The 12,408-nt window shown below is 41.1% G+C and overlaps 1 protein-coding gene across 3 annotated transcripts in view; it reads right to left on the bottom strand.

Moving 5' to 3' along the window:
• Positions 1-5,739, bottom strand: part of LOC135514402 (rho-related BTB domain-containing protein 2-like) — a 101,958-nt gene extending 96,219 nt beyond the window's left edge. The window contains exons 1-2 of one of the 3 annotated variants that reach the window (XM_064937865.1): positions 5,507-5,739; positions 4,659-4,778 (exon numbers count right to left, since the gene is read on the bottom strand). The gene's annotated coding sequence lies outside the window, so the exon portion shown is untranslated. Of the gene's footprint in view, positions 1-4,658 lie in introns of all 3 variants that reach the window. The other 2 variants (XM_064937866.1, XM_064937864.1) reach the window with 2 other exon arrangements.
• Between the last annotated feature and the right edge of the window lie 6,669 nt (positions 5,740-12,408).

The following is a 12,408-nucleotide window of genomic DNA, read 5'->3' as shown; positions in this document are numbered from 1 at the left end:
AAGGTGAATGTCTTGAACACTCAATATGTCTTGGACACTTGGACAGTCCAAGGCAAGGTTAGGCCGCATGTAAGTATCATCAGGAATGGCTTTACCTGGTCTGGCTGATGTAACAATGCTACAACCCAGTGCCGGAGCCAAAATACCCATAGAAGAAACAAGACACACTTAGCTGTGCTGAACCTTTGGCCCAGAAGCGCTGAGCTCTTACCTCATAGTGTGTCAGTTGAGAGTTGAGCAACAGGCAGGCTTATCTGTTACGTCACCCTGGACCTGGGACCCAGACTGGACATCCACTCAGGCCCTGTCCCTAGCCCAACCTAGGGCTCTCAGAGCGGGGGAGAGGTCAGAGAGAGAGAGGCCCCCCTCTGGGAACACCAGCTGGGCTTATCTCTACTGCTGCCCCTCTCTTGTCCTCTGTGTGTGTGTGTGTGTGTCAGAGATTCTGAGTACTATTGTGAGTTTCTGTGTATGTATGCACTATACACAGAGGGCTTGAATTTGTTTCTGTGTGCTTGTGAGCATACAGTTGAAGTCGGAAGTTTACATACACTTTAGCCAAATACATTTAAACTCAGTTTTTCACAATTCCTGATATTTAATCCTAGTAAAAATTCCCTGTCTTAGGTCAGTTAGTATCACCACTTTATTTTAAGAATGTGAAATGTCAGAATAATAGTAGAGAGAAGGATTTATTTCAGCTTTTACTTCTTTCATCACATTCCCAGTGGGTCAGAAGTTTACATACACTCAATTAGTATTTGGTAGCATTGCCTTAAATTTGTTTAACTTGGGTATAATGTTTCTCGTAGCCTTCCACAAGCTTCCCACAACACGTTGGGTGAATTTTGGCCCATTCCTCCTGACAGAGCTGGTGTAACTGTGTCAGGTTTGTAGGCCTCCTTGCTCGCACACACTTTTTCAGTTCTGCCCACAAATGTTATATGGGATTGAGGTCAGGGCTTTGTGATGACCACTCCAATACTTTGACCTTGTTGTCCTTAAGCGATTTTGAAACCACCACTTTGGAAGTATGCTTGGGGTCATTGTCCATTTGGACGACCCATTTGCGACCAAGCTCTAACTTCCTGACTGATGTCTTGAGATGTTGCTTCAATATATCCACATAATTTTCCTTCTTCATGATGCCATTTATTTACTGACGTGCACCAGGTGGACGGTGGATATAGATACTTTTGTACCTGTTTCCTCCAGCATCTTCACAAGGTCCTTTGCTGTTGTTCGCACCAAAGTACGTTCATCAGAACGTGTCTCCTTCCTGAGCGGTATGATGGCTGCGTGGTCACATGGTGTTTATACTTGCATTCTATTATTTGTTCAGATGAACGTGATCCCTTTGGAAATTGCTCCCAATGATGAACTAGACTTTTCTGAGGTCTTGACTGATTTCTTTTGATTTCCCATGATGTCAAGCAAAGAGGCAATGAGTTTGAAGGTAGGCCTTGAAATGCATCCACAGGTACACCTCCAATTGACTCAAATGATGTCAATTAGCCTATCAGAAACATCTAAAGCCATAACATCAGTTTATGGAATGTTCTAAGCTGTTTAAAGACACAGTCAACTTAGTGTATGTAAACTTCTGACCCACTGGAATTGTGATACAGTGAATTATAAGTGAAATAATCTGCCTGTAAACAATTGTTGGAAAAATTACTTGTGTCATGCACAAAATAGATGTCCTAACTGACTTACCAAAACTATAGTTTGTCAACAAGAAATTCATGGAGTGGTTGAAAAACGAATTTTAATGACTCCAACCTAAGTGTATGTAAACTTCCGACTTCAACTGTATGTGATTAACATGAATGTAAGCTTTCATGCATGATATACAGTACATGCATTTGATAAGTGTGTGTGCAAATATATAATTGTATATTATGACAAACGGTATATTTGTTTTTACTACAATACAATATGCAAATCAAAAAATATGTATCTATTGGAAAGGCAGAGTGTTTTGTAGATGTGTTATTACATAACTATGCAAAATAGTTGTGAAGTAGCAGCTGCAGTAGCCTCAGACCTCTGACACATACAAAGTAACTTGAGTGTCCTGAATAATGAAATTCAGATGTCCAATGGACCCCTAAGAGGCCCTACATTTTAAGGAGCTAATCCAAACTTCCACTGAAGTCTTCCTACGAATTTTCACTTAGTCATGCATTAATATCAATGGGAGACTGAGTGAAGATTCTACTTAAGTGGAAGTTAGGATTCACCCCGAAGAGCAGAGGACGCTGGAAAGAACTAGAAAGCTAGCGGCCTACTACTGTAAGAGACATGGCAAGTAGATTACTCTAGTAGTCTCTGTCTGTCTGTCTGTCTGTCTGTCTGTCTGTCTGTCTGTCTGTCTGTCTGTCTCTCTCTCATGCAGAGCATTGGGTTTTCTATGTTTTTGCACAAGGTGTTGTAACTGACCTCGTGCCTGACTCCCAACTCACACAATATATTGTACTGGCAAAACAAAGGCTTTCCCAATATCTAGCCCTCTTGTCTCAGTGTCCGGTTGTGTGTTACTCTCTGTTCTCTGTTGTTCCCCTGGCCATGTTACCCCAGAAACCCAAACCTGTCCTTTCTCTCTTCCTTAGGATCTGTGCTCTTTCTTTCCTCTCTGGGCAAACACTATCCCGGCTCCAGCTCTCCTCTCTGCCATCATACAAACACACACACACACATACACAAGCAGGCCGTGCACACATTCTTTGCACACGGACACCCTGTTTAAAAAACAGAACCGGGTGGCAGCCAAACAAAGAGAGAAAGAATAGAACAGAAACTGTATGACTGCCATCCCTCCTCTCTCTCACAATCACCTGCTTCTCTTCCACCGCCTTCTCTCATTTTCTCCCTCTCCCCGAGACGACATTACTGCAGCAGAGTGACAAACATCATGTGGTGTAGAGAGAAGAACTTTGATCTGGCGTATCTTTGTGAGTCTCTCTGTGAGTGTTTGATTGCCAAGGTGACAAGGGGTATGTATGTGTGAGAGTTTCCACATGTGTGCACTATGCAGTCTATGTGTGTGTCTTCCTTTGCCTTTGCATGTAACTTTCCAAGACTGAATCAGACTGTTATGAAACATCCTTTGGTTTTGGCAGCTCTCTGTCCCATGATAGAGAGTAGAATGCACACACACACAGCCCTCCCTACGTCCTCCTGCCCCATGCATTGGTCGGGGTATGCAGAGTTGAACAGTGGGGGGGGGGGGGGGGGGGTCGGAGGGTGTGTGTGTGCATGCTATTGCTCAACACACAGACAAACAGCGTCTTATATGGTTCCCATCTGTGCGGAGCTGGCCCGCTAACCCTCCATTCAGCAGCCTGGAATGTTTGATGATCAACTCCACTGGAAAGCCCCGTTTATCAATACACACTCCCAGCCCCCTCAGGAGACTAACATATTCCACAGAGCAGGAAAGGCCTCACCCAAGGAAGAGAGGTTCAAATTCCACAGCTGATACAAAAACAGAGCAGAGGAACTGATGTCAACACTATCTGAACATCCCACCATTCACATCTCATGAAGTGGAAAATCAGACAAGGAGAGAGACAGGGAGAGAGACAGGGTGAGAGACAGGGTGAGAGACAGGGTGAGAGACAGGGTGAGAGAGAGAGAGGGGGGGGTGAGAGAGAGATGAGATTTTGGTCACACATGCTCCTAAATATTTGACCAAGTGGTCAAAAATGTAAATTAAAAAAAAAAATGTTTTGATCCTTCTGAAACTTTAGGACTATGTCAAGCAACAAGTTGTTGACAAAAAAAATCTGAAAACATAAATATGGAGCCATCCCAGATTTACCAAGCCCCCCAGATTTGGGGGGCTTGGCAGCCACTATAGCAAACAAACAAACAAAAAAATATATATATATTAATTCAAATACATATTTAGCTCCCAGTCAATGTCAGTATACCAAGACAAGAGTCTCATCTATTCAGATGCAATTGGAACCGAGTAGATAGCCCATAGAGTTCCAAAGATAGAGCTAAAAGTCTGATGGCACCGGTGCCCATATCGCCCATATCAGTGGCCATTTTAGGTCGCACTGGTATGTCAGATTAGCTCAATCGTCAGTTTCTCAGCCTCTGAGTGTAACAGAAACACAACACTTTGAATGAATAACAGACAAATGTTCATAACAAGTGGCCATGGATGACATATAAGAAATGAAAAAAGGATCTGTTCAAAACATGAAAAACTTACACAAATGCATATGTTGAAATATCACATTTTACAATTGTATTTGGGGGAATTTAAACCATTTAGGCCTACTTTCTGTCTCTTTGACAGAAAGTGTTGTTGTTTTTTTACCATCATTTACAATTTTTTGGGGGGGGGTGTTAAAGGACCCACATATCATAGATATTGTCATACAGTGGTGAATAATTATAAAGTAGGCCTCGCTAATTGGTACACAAAACAACATTCAAAAAAAGTTGAGTTTAATTATTCATGTAATAGCCTAAGGTAGGTTGCAAGTAACAGCAAAACATGGGTGTATTCAACATGCTTATACGGTTATGCAATCCAATGCAAGCGTGGTCAGTTACTTCTGTTACGTTTTTGCGGCATTGTTTATTCTTGTGATAAGACCTAGGCTAAATTCTGTAATTACGGCACTCAACCAGGTGCTTACCTTCAATGGTCATTCGCCTCTGGAATCTTTACTGTTCTGCGTGGTCCACTTCACAGTCCTCGCTTTCCCTTTTTTTAAAGTTATTTTGGACAGCGCTCGTCTATTTCTCTTTCCATTCAGCTGCAGGGCACAACACACAATAACTATTCAGTAAGCTACAATCCTGTATGATACGACATTTGTGAACACTTCATTTCTACTGGCAAGTTTTCCTTCTTGGTGAGACTTAACCCCTGTCTTTAGATGCCTTTTGGAGTGGTTTTGCTGAGACCACTACGCTCTGATTCACTCCAGACTTTTCAGACGCCAGAAGGAATGCAATTACATGGAGCCTAATTGCATATGTCAAAAAAAGTGCAGACAAACTTGTATTTTCCGGATATAGTCTTAAAATTATGAAAGTGTCATCCAATAACAGTCGCTATCAGGGCTGTCAACTCTGGCTGTCTTTCGTCTGCCTCTCTGTCTGGGTGTTCACTGGTGCTGATGCGAGTTTTTCCACTTTCCGTTTGTTTCTTTCAAACCTAAACATGGGCTTTGTAGAAGCTTGCGCCCGACTTTCCTTGTCTAATTCATTATCTTGCCTCCACCAAGACAACGCTGTAGACTACATATCATTTTGAGGATATTTCTTATTCGCCTATTATCTATTCCAACCAGTGACTGGTCTTTTACTACGTTCCAAATCAAACTACTGCCTACGCGCAAATGTGTTTGCAATTAATTAAGCCTATGACGAAAACACACGTGGTATCCACAACGTTCATCGCTTTTACATAAATAAAGGCTATACCAGTATGTATTTGTCAATGATGTAGGCAAATGTTGAGACAAAAAAAATAAATTACATCTCAAGTCCTTGTTTCACCTCCAATCACACCCCATTCAACGCGATAGTGCATGCGTTGCAAGACTGCGCTGTATCCTCACCAAATTGGCCCGAAGTTCCTGGAGTCTCTGTGGTCTCGCCGTCCTGTCTCTCGCTCTCTGTTGCCACATGCTGTAGATGAACCCAGTTTCGCTCCAGCCCATCCAGCGACAAAAACGCCAGTGCCTATCAACGAGAGCCGTGACGGTGACGACAGCCCGGCGCCAGTTCGCGAACGATTGGTTCTTTTTGAACGACTCTTTCTACTGAATGATTCGTTTTGCTGAGTGACTCGTTCGTTTTAGCCGTTTGTTCGATCTGCTGGCCGCAATGAATTATACAGCAGGGTTAATACTCGCCCTACCGTACCTGGCTCGCCCTACCGTACCGTGTTGCCCGTCGAAATTAAATATTTAAATATTTATCAGTTATTTGACCGAGACGCGCGCGGACAGAAAGACGCATAAATCTCAGTTAAAGCGCCCGAGCGAGCGAAACAGCGCCTCTCTGTCTCAGTATATGTAGACTATGTATCTGATGCTGTCTGGACAAAAAGAGCAGCTTCTGGCATGCCGTACTATTTCTGTCCAGGCAGCATCACATAGATGGGCTACATATAGTAAGACAGAGGTGCACTGTTTCGCTCGCTAGTTTCAGCAGAGAGGAAGAATGGAAGCGAGCAGGCTCACTCTAGCCAAAATCTGTCCAGAATAAACCCAATGCGTTTCTATGGGCATAATATGCAGACCTAACCTTGTCGCCTGCATTCCCTCCTTTGGTACAACGACTCCCATTTTTAGGGATGGTAGTAATACAGTCGTATCCTGTTGCATTTGTGGTTGGTTGTTGGAGAGAGGTGAATTAAACCTGATCTAAATGCTCAAGCTATAGCCTACCAACTATGCCTATTGCCGGACTTGATGACATCTTTATAGTGACTATGCTTAATCAAATTCACGCCATCTCTGTCATATTCTTTACCTCGGGATAAATATATTTGGCCTAGTATGCATCCTGAGTATTATGTATCTCTCTTCCTTGCTCAACCCATGTGTGTGTGTATGTGTATGTGTGTGTGTGTGTGTGTGTGTGTGTGTGTGTGTGTGTGTGTGTGTGTGTGTGTGTGTGTGTGTGTGTGTGTGTGTGTGCAGTGAATACATGCCCACGTTTTATCATGATTATTTCTAATTCGTGTCATTGGAAGGAACCCCCAGTAAGGGGTTCCTTCCAATGTGAACAGAGCAAAGAAATGCTGGGCAGATTGTTAGATACTCAAGTGTGTGCAGTATCGTCAGTGGAGGAGGAAAAAGAGTGTATAGTGAAGCACAGTGTTTGGTTTGATTTTAGATGCCGGTGATGTGCAGGCCTCACAGGATTTGTGTTAATAAATTCAGGTGATCAAGCTACAGTATGTAGTCTATTAATTCTTTTTGATTAATAAATAAACAGACAGGTTTTGTTGTTTCTTTGTAATACTAGCCACCTAGCAATTTTATGAAGTTGGCATACACAGCAAATTTGAGATCAGAATTTTAACACCAACAGGGTTACGTTAAACACTTCCTTAGTGTGTATATGATGACCCACTGAAATAGTCTTAATTTAAGGAAAGAAATTCCACAAATATACTTTTGAGAAGGCACACCTGTTAATTGAAATGCATTCCAGGTGACTACCACATGAAGCTGGTTGAGAGAATGCCAAGAGTGTGCAAAGCTGTCATCAAGGCAATGGATGGCTACTTTGATGAATCTTACATTTAAAAAATATTTTGATTTGTTTCAACCTTCTTTGGTTTACTTCCATATGTGTTATTTCATAGTTTTGATGTCTTCACTATTATTCAACAATGTAGAGAAAAACCCTTGAATGAGTAGGTGTGTCCAAACTTTTGCATGGTACTGTATATTCTTTACATAGAATTAGGCATAATGATTATGGCTATAGATTGCTGGAAAAATATGCTTCAGGTGTTTTGGAAAATGCAAAATTCTCCAACCAGGACTTAGTGCCCCCTCTAAGTACTAAGCACTAATGCCCCCTCTAAAATAATGGGCATGTGACGCCCATGTGTGTGTGTGTGTGTTGTGCACGTGTGTGTGTGTTTGATCTCTGTGTAATCTATGTGCAATCATGTGTATTTCAAACTAATGCAAAGCCCGATGTTCCTTTCATTACACATACAGTGGCTTGAGAAAGTATTCACGCCCCTTTGAATTTTTTCCTATTTTGTTGTCTTACAACCTTAAAATTGATTTTTTGGGGGGGTTTGTATCATTTGATTTACACAACATGCCTACCACTTTGAAGATGAAAAATATTTTTTCTTGTGAAACAAACAATAAATAAGATGTTCATAACTATTCATCCCCCCCAAAGTCAATACTTTGTAGAGGCACCTTTTGCAGCAATACAGCTGCAAGTCTCTTGGGGTATGTCTCTACAAGCTTGGCTCATCTTGCCACTGGGATTTTTGCCCATTCATCAAGGCAAAACTGCTCCAGCTCCTTCAAGTTGGATGGGTTCCGCTGGTGTACAGCAATCTTTTAGTCATACCACAGATTGTCAATTGGATTGAGGTCTGGGCTTTGACTAGGCCATTCCAAAACATTTAAATGTTTACCCTTAAACCACTCGAGTGCTGCTTTAACAGTATGCTTAGGGTCATTGTCCTGCTGGAAGGTGAACCTCCGTCCCGGTCTTAAATCTCTGGAAGACAAACAGCATGATGCTGCCACCACCATGCTTCACTGTGGGGATGATATTCTCGGGGTGATGAGAGGTGTTGGGTTTGTGCCAGATATAGCGTTTTCCTTGATAGCCAAAAAGCTCAATTTTAGTCTCATCTGACCAGAGTACATTCTTCCATATGTTTGGGGACTCTCCCACATGCCTTTTGGCAAACACCAAATGTGTTTGCTTATTTTTGTCTTTAAGCAATGGCTTTTTTTCCTGGCCACTCTTCCTTAAAGCCCAGCTCTGTGGAGTGTATGGCTTAAAGCGGTCCTATGGACAGGATACTCCAATCTCCGCTGTGGATTTTTGCAGCTACTTCAGGGTTATCTTTGGTCTCTTTGTTGCCTCTCTGATTAATGTCCTCCTTGCCTGGTTTGTGAGTTTTGGTGGGTGGCCCTCTCTTGGCAGGTTTGTTATGGTGCCATATTCTTTCCATTTAAAAAAAATATTTAATGGTGCTCTGTGGGATGTTCTGAGTTTTGGATATGTTTTTATAATGCAACCCTGATCTGTACTTCTCCATAATTTTGTCCCTGACCTGTTTGGAGAGCTCCTTGGTCTTCATGTTGCCACATGCTTGGTGGTGCCCCTTGCTAAGTGGTGTTGCAGACTCTGGGCCTTATGTAACAGGTGTGTGTATATATACTGAGATCATGTGACACTTAGATTGCACACAAGTGGACTTTATTTAATTCATTATGTGACTTCTGAAGGTAATTGATTGCTTATTTAGGGGCTTCATAGCAAAGGGGGTGAATACATATGCACGTACCACTTTTTTTTATTTTTTGACACAAGTAATTTCTTCATTTCTCTTCACCAATTAGGAATATCAATTTAAATTACAGGTAGTAATGCAACAAAATAGGATAAACATCAAGGGGGATGAATACTTTTGCAAGGCGTGTCACGTTCTGACCATAGTTCTGTTATTTTATTATTTTTTTTGTAAGGTCAGGGCGTGAGTTGGGGTGGGCAGTCTATATTCGTTTTTGTGTTTGGCCTAATATGGTTCTCAATCAGAGGCAGGTGTCGTTGGTTGTCTCTGATTGAGAATCATACTTAGGTAGCCTGTGTTTAATTTTTGGTTGGTGACAGTTTGTTTCCGTGTGAGTGTTTGGGACACACGGTACTGTTTCGGTTTTGTATATTTCACGTTTATTATTTTGTTCCAGTGTTCGGTTGTGGTTTTGAATAAATCAATATGGACACTTACCACGCTGCACTTTGGTCCGATCCTTACTTCTCCTCAGACGAAGGGGAGGAAATCCGTTACAGAAACACCCACCACAAGAGGACCAAGCAGCGTGGTAACGGGCAGCAGCAGCAGCGGCCGAAAACACAAGACTTCTGGACTTGGGAGGAGATTTTGGACGGCAAGGGACCCTGGGCACAAGCAGGGGAATATCGCCGCCCTAAAGCAGAGCTGGAGGCAGCGAAAGCGGAGAGGCGCCGGTATGAGGAGGCAGCACGGCTGGGGGGGGGCACACAGGGAGTGATTTAACTTTCCTCTTGAGAATTAGAATCAGAAGTACAGTAGTGTAGCTCATCGCAATACTTCACCTCTTCAGGCAAATAGTACCCTAGACTGTCCTGATCATGTAGTTGAGCATTCCAGATAATTCCTCCAACCCAGTAGAAATGTCTCATCCACATAGGTATTATTTTAAAGGTGCAGATAGTCAAATAGACTGAGCTCTGGTCTGTTACTATAGTCAAGTCTGTGGGTTATGTTTTTTTAACATAGATGTTAACATTTTACTAATGAACTGAGCAAGCTAGTAAAAGCAATTCATTTTTTGATGGACGGACTGGAAACCCAGTGACAACACTCGGGTCTACAGCAGCCATTTTCCGGTAGGAAAGAGAAGTGGCCCTGTATTTACCAGAAAATGAATCTCTTCCACCATGGCAGAAGAGGAAGATCCAGACTGTTGATTGGGAAACAAGAACAAACAACGAGACATGTGGATTGGGTGTGGAGGGACCACTTGTCAATGAATGTGTGGCTATATCTGCGTAATGTTTGTCATGTTTGTGTTTGTGGTTCTCATGACTTAAGATTGGGTGTTAATGAAATGCATGTTGTTGGAAATGTGCTATGTAAATAAAGTTTGATTTAATTGATGACATTACAGCTGTAGAATATTTAATAAACTGACTTCTTCACATGAGGTCAATGTAGTTTTCCCATAAACTTTTAATTGATATCTTGGGATTTTATCACTTGACATATCAATCATATAGTGGGAAGGATCCTATAAATCAAGACTGGGTGAATGCATGTACCACTTCGAATAAATAAATACTGTGCCTATGAAGATTTGTCTCTGGTCATGAACCTACAATACTGTATAGCGTGTCATTGTGTAGGGTACCACCTTCACCTATGAAACTTTTCTTTGCTGCTTTTTCACACCCAAAGATTATATAGTTGACAAAATGTAATTTTGTTTCTAAACAAAGTCAATTCTGAATGTCAATAGATTTTTTGATTCATTCTCATCAATGACAACATTCTAGAACTAAGTTATAACTCATCTAAGTCTGGTAATCTGGTTAATGATTATATAAATTATTAATTGTCTTTTTCCTTGTAGAATGTTGACAGATGTATAGAACACATTGTTTTTGCTAAGGTGCTCAAACTTAATAGCTACACTCACCGGCACAGGATAAACTTTATCCGATATGCTGGCCCTGACCAAACCGGTAAGTTGCCTCTCACCAATGTTCCCTCAAATCTTTTTAGTCACTGAGAAAATGTTAGGTCTGCTGAGTGTAAACTTGAACGTTGTGAAAATTCTGTACAACTTCCAGTGCGCGTTTACTGTGAACACTGAAGCTGTTTCTGCTTTAACCTGTCTTGGACTGGGGTTCCACTCGCCAACAGCCAATGAAATTGCAGGGCGCCAAATACAAATCAACAGAAATCTCATAAATCAAATTTCTCAAACATACAAGTATTTGTCACCATTTTAAAGATACAGTTCTCGTTAATCCAGCCACAGTGTCTGATTTAAAAAATGCTTTACAGCGAAAGCATCACAAATGATTATGTGAGGTCAGACATTTTTCCAGCCAAAGAGAGGAGTCACAAAAAGCACAAATAGAGAGAAGATTCATCACTAACCTTTGATGATCTTCATCAGATGACACTCATAGGACTTCATGTTACACAATACATGTATGTTTTGTTCGGTAAAGTTCCTATTTATATCCAAAAATCTTATTTTATATTGGCATGTTACATTCATTAGTTCCAAAACATGCAGTTATATTGCAGAGAGCCACATAAATTCACAGAAATACACATAATAAATGTTGATGAAAATACAACTATTATACATGGAACTTTAGATACACTTCTCCTTAATGCAACCACTGTGTCAGATATTTTTTAAACTTTACGGAAAAAGCTTAATCTGAAAACGGCGCTCAGAGCCCAAACCAGCCAGAGAAATATCCGCCATGTTGGGTAGTCAACATTATTCATAAATAACATTATAAATATTCACTTACCTTTGATGATGTTGGGAAATTATGATTAAATGACTGAACAAATCATTTTAAATGGAATTGTAACTAAGTAAACTTATACTCTGTTTTATTATATCTGATTAACAATATGAGTTCATAAGAAGGGATTGTGTGACACGGACAAGGAGTAATTAAAGTTAATGAACACCATTCCAACGAGGAAGAAACAAATGGGTTGGGGACTGTGTAAACAAATAAGGTTGTTAGCCTGTGGTTGACCCTACAGAAACTTCTTTCTGTAGTTTTTAGATAGTGATAGGTTTTTAGATAGTGAGTGCATTCCTAAGTTTTCTATTAATTAGAACTGTCAGCTCAGTGGTGATTGATAATGTTGAGGGGTCAAAAGTTATCTGGGAGTGTGTTAGTAAGTTAGAATTAACTTCTCACCTCACTTGGTCCCGGTCGAGAGGAGGGGATTCTGTTAAAGCAATGAAATGACATCATGATCTGTATATAAACTGCTGCTTGTGATTAAGTGGAAGCGCGCTCCGAGAATAAATTCTATTACCTATTATTGAAAGACTGGTCTGCGTCTATTTTATGCAAACAAGAAATCTTAGAAATTCTCATAAAATAGATTAAGGGCTTTCAATTGATGAAAGCACA

Source organism: Oncorhynchus masou, chromosome 25 (genome assembly GCF_036934945.1).
Source record: "Oncorhynchus masou masou isolate Uvic2021 chromosome 25, UVic_Omas_1.1, whole genome shotgun sequence".
Taxonomy (NCBI): domain Eukaryota; kingdom Metazoa; phylum Chordata; class Actinopteri; order Salmoniformes; family Salmonidae; genus Oncorhynchus; species Oncorhynchus masou.
This window is presented reverse-complemented; position numbering and strand designations above follow the sequence as displayed.